The sequence below is a fragment of the Mustela putorius genome, unplaced genomic scaffold (assembly GCF_011764305.1).
Source record: "Mustela putorius furo isolate JIRA1106 unplaced genomic scaffold, ASM1176430v1.1 tig00000031_pilon_pilon_pilon, whole genome shotgun sequence".
Taxonomy (NCBI): Eukaryota; Metazoa; Chordata; class Mammalia; order Carnivora; family Mustelidae; genus Mustela; species Mustela putorius.
Genome location: NW_025421260.1, coordinates 1,085,552 through 1,098,576, shown reverse-complemented (window position 1 = coordinate 1,098,576; position 13,025 = coordinate 1,085,552). Strand labels below are relative to the sequence as shown.

The window sequence follows — 13,025 nt, the reverse complement described above, 5'->3', positions numbered from 1 at the left end:
CCTCTCTGTGGATCCCAAGTCTCAAGGATCACTCTGCTTTCTGCCCTGAGCACATCATGAGTAGACACTTGTCCCGTTGTCATCATTTTGAGTGTGGATTAGAATAATGGCTGTGATTTTTTTTAGTGTCTCCTATATGCCAGATAGCTTGATGAATACTTGACACATATTATCTAATGTAATCCTCAAAAATAAAAATGTATGAACGAGGAACTCATTTTAGCCTCTTTTAGAGGTGAGAAAACAATATGAGAGAAAATTTTTATATTAAATGCAGTCACAGAGCTAATAAATGACCCAAGCCTGTCTGATGTTGGAGTCTATTCTCTCATCCATTAATCTCCACAGTATTGAGAAATTGTTCCCAGGCAACGTGAGGCTAGAAAAATGTATCCTTTCTCTGACCATGTTCTGGTCAAAACTTGCCACCCTAATCCCAGTGCAGGTGCCACCATCATTTTAGTCCAACTCTTAATAGTATTTCTTTTGCCAAATACTTTGAAAAGGTTTTACCTTATGTTAATTCTAAATTCACATTTCCTTAATTGAAATAAATGTTAATGACAGAAGTTATTTGAAAAGGAAGGAAGGAAGGAAGGAAGTCTGCTTAATAAACAAAGATATGGCTCTCAAATTATTAACATTGGCAGTAAAGATTCTATTCTAGCATTTTAAAATATTTTACCTCCAGTCAATTGACTTAAAGTCCATCCATAGCTATTTTTCTTAAACAAACAAATAAAAACTGTGTTTTCCTTAACTGAAGTTGTAAAAGGCCCATAACAAGCACCCCTTCTAGAGTTTGGACTGTTTGAGAGACCAAGGAGTAATATAAAAAGAAATTAAAGTATCAACTTTGTTGCTGGTAGAGTTACTGTAAAATTTGGCTCAGGTTAAATAGAATTAAGTGAGTGGTACCTGACTGTTTCAGTCTATGGAGCATGAGATTCTTGATCTTGGGCTTGTGGGTTCCTGCCCCATGTTGGGTGTGGATATTGCTTAGGTATTAGGCTGAGTCACCCATTCAATCAGGCAGTGCTCCCTTAAAAGGCAAGCCTCAAAGCAGTAGTTCCCCACTGGAATCCACCCCGCTCCCTGTCCATCCCTCAGGGGACATTTGGAGATAATCTGAGAAAGGTTTGGTTGTCACAAATGGAGGCATGCTACAGGCATCGAGTAGCTATGAGCCATAGATGCTGATAAACAGCCTACAATACCCAACAGCATCCACAAAACAAAGAATTGCCTGGTCTAAAATGTCATTGGGTGTCATGGTTGATAAACCCTGAGCTAAGCTTAGAAAAGGGACTAGCATAGAGTAAGATGTGCTGTCTCTGGAAGTAAACAGATTCCCTCTAAGAAGGAAGAGTGCAGATGCTAACTACATTTACTCAGTTCCTGCATCAACACTTATCAATCAAATAATTCGCTCATCTTGTCCATGTTAGGAATACTGGAAGAAGCTAAGAAGACCAAGGTTGCGTTGCAGTATTTACCTTCCCTCAGCAGAGAAACACAAGGTGAAGAAAAAGGTGATTCTCCACTCTAACACTTATTTACATAATGTGATTTGTTTACATTGTCTAAATAGATTCTCATGGCATAGGACCAAGATTACTTGACTTAGTTTGACTTTGTATCATTCGTACATATTTGTTTAATTCATGCTCAGAAGATAATGAACCTTTTATTTGCACTTGGGTGTATCACACAAGAAAGGAGTGACCAGTTGCAATGGGTATTTTTATCTGTACTATCTTTTAAGCTCTACTCGAGTACATACATCGACTTTTCCTAGATGGAGGTAAAAAGCAAAACTAATATAGTTTGCAGAAGGCATATTTGCTTTATTGATTAAACAATTCAAATTGGGTTTGACTAGTTACTACATTGTCCCAGAAGCACTTAATTAGTCCTGCTGTTAAACTTAGAAGGAGAAAGAGTCAGAGAAGGAAGGTGGGTAGGCAGAGCAATGTGGATCACCACAAAAAGTAAGGTTCAGGTCACTGGAGCAAAGCTAAAGATGGATCCTAGAAGATTTACCTCAATTTACTTCTTTCTTCCATTTTCTGATTCTTCTTGATATTTTTATATTCTGAAGCATGACAGCTTTCCCCTTTCCTATGTTTTTTATTTGAGCCTGAAGAGAGGGTAATGCCCTGTAGATAAGCAACAGATTTCAAGCTGATGCCATTCTCCATTGTTTTGATGTCTGCATAAAATGATCTAAAGGATTAGCTATAACTGTTAGCACGGTAGTGGGAACCTAGCCTCCTTGACACCACGAGGCCATTCACACAGAAACGTGTGCTGTTCTTAAACAACATAACAGCATACTCCTCACCTTAAGACTGTAACAGAGAGAAAAGACCAAATCCCAAAGAAGAGACAATTTCTAATAATAACATGATGACCTTTGATATTTCATGGTTTTACCATGAACCAAACCTTATATACACAAATTCTGTGCTTCATGTCAGTTTGTCCTCACACGGTATCTCTGAATAAGATTCAGTAATTGTTTCCATTCTACAGACAAAGAAACTTGCCAGATGTTGAACAGAATGTGGTTTAGTAGACTTAAGATCCAGAGTCAAGTTTGTTGATGCCATACACTATTTAATCTTTTTTTTTTTTCTTTTTAGGATTTTATTCATTTGGCAGAGAGAGAGAGTAAGAGATCATAAGCAGGGGGAGCAGCAGAAGAAAGGGGAGAAGCAGGCTTCCCACTGAGTAGGGAGCCCTACACAGGGCTTAATCCTGGGAGTCCAGGACCATGATGTGAACTGAAGGCAGATGCTTAACCAACTGAGCCCCGCAGGTGCCCAAATACTCTATTATCTTAACCACTGTGTGAAAATAACTTGCTAAAAGAGCAGTCACAGTACTAAATATTTCTGGGATTCATTGTTCCCTAAATGCAAGAAAACCATTAATATCATGACAGTGGTTACAAACTTCAAAAACCTTCCTTGTCTATATTATAAGCCTTAACTACATCTAAATATTTTTCTTCCAGTGCTTTTCTAACTAAACGTAAATTACTTTTCTTGTGTCAAAAGCATTATGAATGACTCCCAGATGGTCTGCTTGGGTAATAGGAAAAAAAAAAATTAAAGTGTCACTTAAAATGTATTTTAAAAATAATCAAATTAAATAAATTAAAAAATAAATTTAAAAAATTAATAAGGTGATTAAGAAATCATGTAGATAAGGAAATATTTTTAAGTAAAGATGAGTTCAGTTTAGAAATGTTAACTCTTTATATTTTATATGTTTTATATAATGTTTATTATATATGAATGATTTATACATTTCAGATAAATGTTTTTGAGAGTTGGGACTACTCTTCCTTCTCTGAAAATGCCATGCAAAAAGACCAGTAGAAGTCTTTCCCATAATTTTTTCTGGTACTGAGACAGGTGAAAAAAAGGAGAACTAAGTACCATGTAGATCCTCAATCTGCTAAAATTATCCTTGCCGCCATGTTAGAGAGCCCTCATGCCATTGACACTTATAGCAAAGGAGAGGGAGAGAAACTGGCTCATCACCTGAACACCTGTACTATGATATTCCCAAAGGCAGACTTTCAATTATAAGAAACACAAAATTCTGCTTTAAAAACTTTAAAAAAAGGTTAAATTTGAAATGTATACTGTAACTTGCAATTAAGAGTGCTAAAGTATATGATGTTGATATGGCACAAAAGTGATTATATTGCCATCTTCTACTCTGCACAACTCAACTGAAGGTGGGGTTGTATCCACTCAGCCAATATACTGTGGTACAAATTCCAGACTATTGATTTGCTGCCACTTCATACTAAAACGTTTAGCTCTCCCTCTTCCAACTTAGTTCTCACTGTTTATTTGAAGTCATGCCATTTCGCTTTGCATCTTTCCCAAATGATCAATGCAATTCTTCCATCTTCCTTGATGATTTCAACACCGGGCTCACTTGCTTCCTCTCTTCATGCTTAATCATTTATAGTTCCTTTAATAACAATGTCAATGATTTATTGAACTTCTCAACACAGTCGCCATTATCACTCAATTCTGTTCTTCCAATTCAGCTGCCTTGTAACTTTACATCACTCCACTTTCCTTTTGGGATTTTCATTCATCTTGGTCATTCCATAATGTAGGTTAAACTTCAAAAACCTAAACAGGACTTTACCTTTTATAATGACCTCTGAAAATTATTATACTTCATGTGCTTCTTCTACCCTTACTATAAACTGTCTTTCATCAACCTCTTCAGATTATACTTGATTTCATTTTTCAACTTCAAATTTCTAATCACATCTGTCCTATTGACTTGACACAACGTTCTTCCTCACTTGCAGTGCCCCATCTCTCATTAAATTTTACTGATTTCACTTTTACTTCCTACTCTCCATTTCATTGTCTCCACATACAGTATTCTATCCTCATCTGGCTACTTAATTTCTTTTTTTTTTTATGTTTTATCTTATTTTATTTTATTTTTTATTTTTTTTCAGTGCTCCAAAATTCATTGTTTATGCACCACACCCATTGCTCCATGCAATATGTGCCCTCCATAACACCCACTACCAGGTTGACTCAACCCCCCACCACCCTCCCCTTCAAAAATCTGTTTGTTTCTCAGAGTCTACAGTATCTCATGGTTTGTATCCTCCTCTGATTTCTCCCATTTCACTTCTCTCCAACTCCAATATTCTCTGTGTGCTATTCCTTATGCTCCACAAGTGAAGCCATATGATATTTGACTCTCTCTGCTTGACTTCTTTCACTCAGCATAATTTCTTCCAGTCCCATCCATGTTGATACAAAAGTTGGGTATTCATACTTTCTGATGGAGGAATAATAATCCATTGTATATATGGATTACATGTTATTTATCCATTCGTCCATTGAAGGGCATCTTTGTTCTTTCCACAGTTTGGTAACTGTGGCCATTGCTGCTATAAACATTGGGGTACAGGTGGCCCTTCTTTTCACTACATCTGTATCTTCAGGGTAAATACCCAGGAGTGCAATTGCAGGGTCATATGGTAGCTCTATTTTTAATTTCTTAAGAAATATCCAAACTGTTTTCCAAAGTGGCTGCACCAACTTGCATTCCACACCAACTTGCACCAACAGTGTAAGAGGGTTCCCCTTTCTCCACATCCTCTCCAAGACTTATTATTTGCTGTTTTATTAATTTCAGCCATTCTAAATGGTGTAAGGCAATATCTTAATGTGGTTTTGATTTGAATCTCTCCAATTGCTAATGATAATGAATATTTTTTCATATCTATTAGCCATTTGTGTATATTCTTTGGAGAAGTGCTGTTCATGTCTTCTGTCTTTTTCTTGACGTAATTATTTGTTTTGTGTGTGTCGAATTTGAGTTCTTTGTAGATCTTGGATATCAGCCCTTTGTCTGTAGTGTCATTTGCATTTGCAAATATCTTCTCCCATCCCATGAGTTGTCTCTTACTTTTGTTGACTGTTTCCTTTGCTGTGCAGAAGCTTTGGATCTTGATGAAGTCCCAAAAGTTCATTTTTGCTTTTGTTTCCTTTGCCTTTGGAGACATATCTTTAAAGAAGTTGCTGTGGCCAATGTTACTGCCTATGTTCTCCTCTAGGATTTTGATAGAAACCTGCCTCACATTGAGGTCCTTTATCCATTTCAAGTTTATCTTCGTGTATGGGATAAGAAAATGGTTGAGTTTCATTTTTCTACAAATAGATGTCCAATTTTCCCAGCATCATTTATTGAAGAGACAGTCTTTTTTCCAATGTATATTTTTTCCTGCTTTGTCAAAGATTGTTTGACCACAGAGTTGAGGGTTCATATGTGGGCTCTCTACTCTGTTCCACAGTTGACATATTCAACTATACATCCCCTCGACCACCTCTCACCAAAATGACTAGGAGGAGGAATTCTCAACAGAGGAAAAATTCAGACTTCCCTCTCCATCAGAGCTATTTGATATGGACATAAACAGTATATTGGAAAGGGAATTTAGGGTAACAATTATCCAGGCAATGGCTAGGTTGGAGAAAACCATTAATGACAACATGGAAGTGATTAGGGCAGAAGTGAAAGCTACCCGGGAAGAAGTTAAAAATGATATCAGTGAGATCCAATCTGACCTAAATTCTCTAGCAGCTAGGGTAACTGAGGCAAAAGATAGAATTAGTGATCTAGAGAACAAAATGATAGAGAGAAAGGATCAGAAGGAGGCCTGGAACAAACAGTTTAGAATCCATGAAAACAGAATTAGGGAAGGGGTGCCTGGGTGGCTCAGTGGGTTAAGACCTCTGCCTTCAGCTCGGATCATGATCCCAGGGTCCTGGGATTGAGCCCCTCATCGGGCTCTCTGCTTGGTGGGGAGCCTGCTTCCTCCTCTCTCTCTGCCTGCCTCTCTGCTACTTGTGATCTCTTTCTGTCAAATAAATAAATAAAACTCTTTAAAAAAAATCCTTAAAAAAAAAACCAGAATTAGGGAAATAAATGTTGCCATAAAACATTCCAACATTAGAATTATTGGGATCCCTGAGTGGGAGGAGAAAGAAAGAAGACTAGAAGATATAGTTGAACAAATTCTCCATGAAAATTTTCCCAATCTGGGGAATGGAACCAGTGTTCATGTCCTAGAGACAGAAAGATTATCCCCCCAAGATCATAGAATCTAGAAAGACCTAAAGACACCTGATGGTGAAACTGATGGATCATAATTTTAGACAGGAACTCTTGAGAGCAGCTAGGGGGAAGAGATTCCTTATGTACAGAGGAAGGTCCATCAGAATAACAGCAGACCTGTCCACAGAAACCTGGCAAGCCAGAAAGGGTTGGCAAGACATATTCAGAGCATTAAATGAGAAGAACATGCAGCCAAGAATACTTTATCCAGCAAGGCTGACATTCAAAACGGATGGAGAGACAAAAAGCTTCCAAGACTGGCAAGGTTTAAAAGAGTATAAAACCACCAAGCCAGCACTACAAGAAATATTAAGGAAGGTTCTACAAAAGAAGTAAGAACCCAAGAGTGTCATAGAACAGAAATTTACAGAGACAATCTATAGAAACAAGGAGTTCACGGGCAACATGATGTCAATAAAAATGTATCTTTCAATAATCACTCTCAATGTGAATGGCCTAGACACTCCTATAAAATGGCACAGGGTTGCAGACTGGATAAAATGACAGGACCCATCCATATATTGTCTACAAGAGACCCATTTTAAACTAAGAATACATCCAGACTGAAAGTGAATGGATGGAGAACCATCTTTCATGCCAGTAGGTCTCAAAAGAAAGCTGAGGTAGCAATTCTCATATCAGATAAATTAGATTTTAAACTAAAGACTATAGCCAGAGATAAAGAAGGAAACTACATCATTGTTAAAGGGTCTATCCACCAGGAACATCTAACAATTGTAAATATTTATACCCCCAATATGGGAGCAGACAACTACATAAGACAATTGTTAATTGAGATGGAGAGTTATATTGATATGAATACATTAATAGTAGGGGATCTTAACATGCCACTCTCAGTAATAGGCAGATCATCCAAGCAAAAAATCAATAAAAAAACAAGAGCATTGAATGACACATTGGACCAGATGGACCTCATAGATATATACAGAACATTCTACCCTCAAACAACAGAATACTCATTCTTCTCAAGTACACCTGGAACTTTCTTCAGAATAGACCACATACTGGGTCACAAACCAGGTCTCATCCGATACCAAAAGATTGAGATTATTCCCTGCATATTCTCAGACCACAATGCTTTGAAACTTGAACTCAACCACAAGAAAAAGTTTGGAAGGAATTCAAACACTTGGAAGGTAAAGACCACCTTTCTTAAGAATTTTTGGATCAACCAAGAAATCAAAGAACTTAAACACTTCATGAAAACCAATGAGAATGAAGACACTTTGATCCAAAATCTATGGGATAAAGTAAAGGCAGTCATAAGGGGGACATACATAGCTATCCAAGCCTCCCTCAAAAAATTGAAAAATCCAGAATACACTAGCTGTCTTTACACCTTAAAGGACTGAAGAATCACAACAAATTAAGCCAACCTCACCCACAAGAAGGAAAATAATCAAGATGAGGGGAGAGATCAATGAGATAGAAACTAGAGATACAGTAGAATACATCAATAAAAGTAGAAGCTCTTTTTTTTTTAAAGAAACAATAAGATCGATAAACCATTGGCCAAACTAACCCAAAAGAGAGAGGACTCAAATTAATAAAATTATGGATGAAAAGGGAGAGATCATGACTAACACCAAGGAAATAGAAACAATCACCAGAAATTATTATCAATAATTATATGTTAATAAGTTAAGCAACCTAGATGAAATGGATGCATTCCTGGGAACCTATAAACCTCCAAGACTGAATCAGGAAGAAATTGAGAACCTGAATAGACCAATATCTAGTAACGAGATTGAGGCAGTGATCAAAAACTTCCCAAAAAACAAGAGCCCAGGACCTGATGGATTCCTTAGAGAATTCTACCAAACATTCAAAGAATAAATAATACCTATTCTCCTGAATCTGTTTCAAAAAAAGAAAAGAAAAGAAAAGAAAGGAAACAGAAGTAAAACTTCCAGACTCATTTTATGAAGCCAGCATTACCCTGATCCCCAAATCAGGTAAAGATCCCACAAAAAAGGAAAATTTCAGACCAATATCCCTGATGAATATGGATGTTAAGATTAGCAACAAGATCCTAGCTAATAGGATCCAATAGCACATTAAAAGATTATCCACCATGACCAGGTGGGATTTATCCATGGGATGCAAGGGTGGTTCAACATTCACAAATCAATCAATGTGATAGAACAAATCAGTAAGAGAAGAGAAAGGAATCACATGGTCCTCTCAATTGATGCAGAAAAAGCATTTGACAGGACACAGCATCCATTCCTGATTAAAATGATTCAAAGTATAGGGGCAGAGGGAACGTTCATCTACTTCATAAAATCTATCTATGAAAAACCCACAGTGAATATCATCCTCAATGGGGAAAATCTGACATTTTTCCCTTTGAGATCAGGAGCACGGCAAGGATGCCCACTCTCACCACTGTTGTTCAACATAGTACTAGAAGTCAGCAATAGCAATCAGACAACAGAGAGAAATAAAAGATATTCAGATTGGCAAAGAAGAAGTGAAACTCTCTCTCTTCACAGATGACATGATACTTTATTTGGAAAACCCGAAAGACTCCACCCCCAAACTATTATAACTCATACAGCAATTCAGTAATGTGGCAGAATACAAAATCAATGTACAGAACCCAGTTGCTTTCTTATACACTAACAATGAAAATATGGAAAGGGAAATTAGAGAATCGAGTCCATTTACTATAGCACCAAGAACCATAAGATACCTGGGAATAAACCCAACCAAAGAGGTAAAGGATCTGTACTCAAGGAACTACAGAAAACTCATGAAAGAAACTGAAAAAGACACAAAACGATGGAAGACCATTCCATGCTCATGGACTGGAAGAACAAACATTGTTAAAATGTCTATATTGCCACCTGGTTCCCCCAACCTCCCACCCCTGCCCCTTCAAAACTCTCAGATTGTTTTTCAGAGTCCATTGTCTCTCATGGTTCACCTCCTCTTCCAATTTCCCTCAACTCCCTTCTCCTCTCCATCTATCCTTGTCCTCCATGCTATTTGTTATGCTCCACAAATAAGTGAAACCATATGATATTTGACTCTCTGCTTGACTTATTTCATTCAGCATAATCTCTTCCAGTCCTGTCCATGTTGCTACAAAAGTTGGGTATTCATCCTTTTTAATGGAGGCATAATACTCCATAGTGTATATGGACCACATCTTCCTTATCCATTTGTCCACTGAAGAGCATCTTGGTTCTTTCCACAGTTTGGCAACCATGGCCATTGCTGCTATAAACATTGGGGTACAGATGGCCCTTCTTTTCACTACATCTGTATCTATGGGGTAAATACCCAGTAGTGCAATTGCAGGGTCATAGGGAAGCGCTATTTATAATTTCTTGAGGAATCTCCACATTGTTCTCCAAAGTGGCTGCACCAACTTGCATTCCCACCAACAGTGTAAGAGGGTTCCCTTTTCCCCACATCCTCTCCAACACATGTTGTTTCCTGTCTTGCTAATTTTGGCCATTCTAACTGGTGTAAGGTGGAGCACTGGGTGTGGTGCAAAAACAATGAAAACTGTTATGCTGAAAATAGATTAAACAATTTTTTAAAATGTCTATATTGCCTAGAGCAATCTATACTTTCAAGCTATCCTGATCAAAATTCCACCAACATTTTTTAAAGAGCTGGAAAAAACAATCCTAAAATTTGTATGGAACCAGAAGAGACCCCGAATTGCTAAGGAAATGTTGAAAAAGAAAAAAAAAAAACAAAACTGGAGGCATCATGTTGCCTTATATCAAGCTTTACTACAAAGCTGTGATCACCAAGATAGCATGGTACTGGCACAAAAACGGACATAGACCAGTGGCTATTTTATTTCTTATTTGGACTTATAGTTTCTTCATATTTTTTCTGGCTTCATTATATTCTATTCCTCACACTTCAGTTCTTTTTTTAAATGAAATATGATATCATCTCCTATGTAAAACCTATTAATTGCTTCTCATTGCTTCTAGGTAAACAAAATTAAGCTAAACTAAACTAAAATCTTTATTGTGGTCAATAAGCCTGAATGTTTCATTCCGACCTCCTACTTCTTTGCTTTAATGTCAGACCACATAATCACTTGTTCTTTAAGATTATTTATTTTATTCCTTGATTAAGTCATTCTTCTCCCTACTGGTTCTTTGAATAATCCTGTTTATCTCTTTGGAATGCCCTCCTCTCTGTCCAATTTCACCTTGTTAATACTAAGTCAACAAGTATGTTTTCCTCTCACTCAAATCCTCAGGAAAAACCTCCCTGGTGCTCCCGCTTTTAGATCTGGGAAAGTTTTCCTCATTTGGTGAAGCCTGACATGAGTCTAAAAATTTAAGATTAAGCAAGTTGGATAAAAGTATTCCAAGCAGAAGAATGATCAAAGGATGAATTTGCGGAAATATAACTCACGTTTGGCTTTATGGTGCAGGATATTTTAAGGACTATTTAGAGATGAGTTTGTGGATATGGGCAGGAGGAAATCATGAAGAATCTTATGGGCCATGAAAGAAGTTTGCCAGGAAAGCAGTAGGAAGAATTTCAATTTGAAAAGTAACATGAGATTCATTTTTAGGAAAAACAATTTTAGAAAACCCAAAAATATATTGGAAGACTGAGAGAATCATGGAGGGGGGGAGGGTGTAATCTTTCCAATCATACGTTATTCCACTCATTTGTTTCCCAAGTAGAGCTCTCTTATTTGCTCCCATAGTACCATACATTGATCACCATCATGGAGCTTACAATAAAGTACCGAGCTCCTTTGTTTGTAAGTAGGTAGCATCTGGCATAATTCTGTGTATATAGTAGAACCAGTGAATGTTCTGGACTAGGTGAGTGAATAAGATAATACGTCAATCAGTCTTTGAGAGAGCCGTGAAGATTCCTAACCGTGATTAATACGGTTTACATATTTACCTTCATATGATGCTGAATCACAGTGAAATTGATTTCTTTGATCTATAAACATATTTAATATTCCTCTGGAAAAATTTTATATCATCTTATCGCATTCTCTGTGGAATAGAGCTAGCTATTTAAAGAAGATAGGAACTCTAACAAATTAATTGTGTATATATCAGATATACAGATATACAATCTAACATATTAATTGTGTATATATCAGGTATCAGAGTGACTATTGTTCCAATGAAGTGAGCAAATATGAGGTGAATGCAGGTTTTTTATAAGAAGGGACTAAATTATTAAGTTAAACAATTTATAGAGGTCAAAGGATTTCTCAGTGGTTTGGGTTTGTGAAAAAGTAATAAATATACCTTTCTTTATGTAATGTCATTTTCCAAGGTATAATAGAAAATGTTGAGATGTTGTTTGTTTTTAAACATCCTTATTTTTGTTATTCTGGCTTAATAAAAAATTTTCCTACTAATTTATTTAATCTATCATAGTTAATTTAAATAGCACATGAAATTTTAAACAGATGTTATATCATAAATATCCAGAGTATAAATATCAAAATTCTGCTTACAAGTATAGAAAGATGTATTTTATTTTAAGTAATTAGCACATTTTGGGAATGTTTTTACAAATAATTCTCAATTACCAGAAAGAAGCAGCATGGATTATCCAAAACTATGAATAATCCAGAAGGCCTTTGTATCCAATTTGGGGATTTTTTTTTTTTTTTTTTTTGGTAACAGAACATCATTGTGTGTTACTGAGAAAAAACTCAAATTAGCTTACATTTCCTGTGTATATAAGAAATAATTTAGCAGCTGAGCTGTAAGGTTAGTTGACAAGAAATATGTTGGGCTTTGCGGAAAGAAAAAGCTGATCCACAGATAACAGATATGTCACAGTACTTTTATTATCTTACTTTATTAGATGCATTCCTATTTCCTTGACTTTTTAAAGATTTAATTATTTATTTTAGAGAGAGACAACACAATCCAGAAGGAGAGAAAGAGAGGGAGAAAGATTGTCAAGCAGACTCCACGCTGAGCACGAAGCCCAACATGGGGCTCTATCCCATGACCCTGAGTTCATGACCTGAGCTGAAACCAAGAGAGTTCTCTTGGATTCTCAACTGAATGCACCACTCAAGTACTCCCCTATTTCTCTGAGTTTGAGCAGATTATTTTCAGAGACATTTAGGTAATTCACTCTCTTCTGTATTATTTTTGTCTGGGCTAAGAATATTGAAAGTAGTCAATGGTAGTAATTAGTTTCATAGACAATGTATTTTTCAGCATTAAATAAAAACTACATTTCCTATGGGAAAATGAATGTGTGTCTATAACCTGTAACATTCAGGGATACATAGTAAATTATACTCAACATAAACTAACTATAGTTAATAATAAGTATCTTTGAGTGACAACAAACTC

At 36.5% G+C, this 13,025-nt stretch overlaps 1 long non-coding RNA gene across 1 annotated transcript in view; it reads left to right on the top strand.

The window, feature by feature from the left end:
• The window catches only part of LOC123394340, a 29,725-nt gene extending 17,111 nt beyond the window's left edge, over positions 1-12,614 (top strand). Inside the window, exons 3-4 of the long non-coding RNA XR_006601300.1 lie at positions 1,449-1,532; positions 12,572-12,614. This is a non-coding gene — a long non-coding RNA (uncharacterized LOC123394340). The remainder of the gene's footprint in view (positions 1-1,448; positions 1,533-12,571) is intronic.
• Positions 12,615-13,025: the final 411 nt, after the last annotated feature.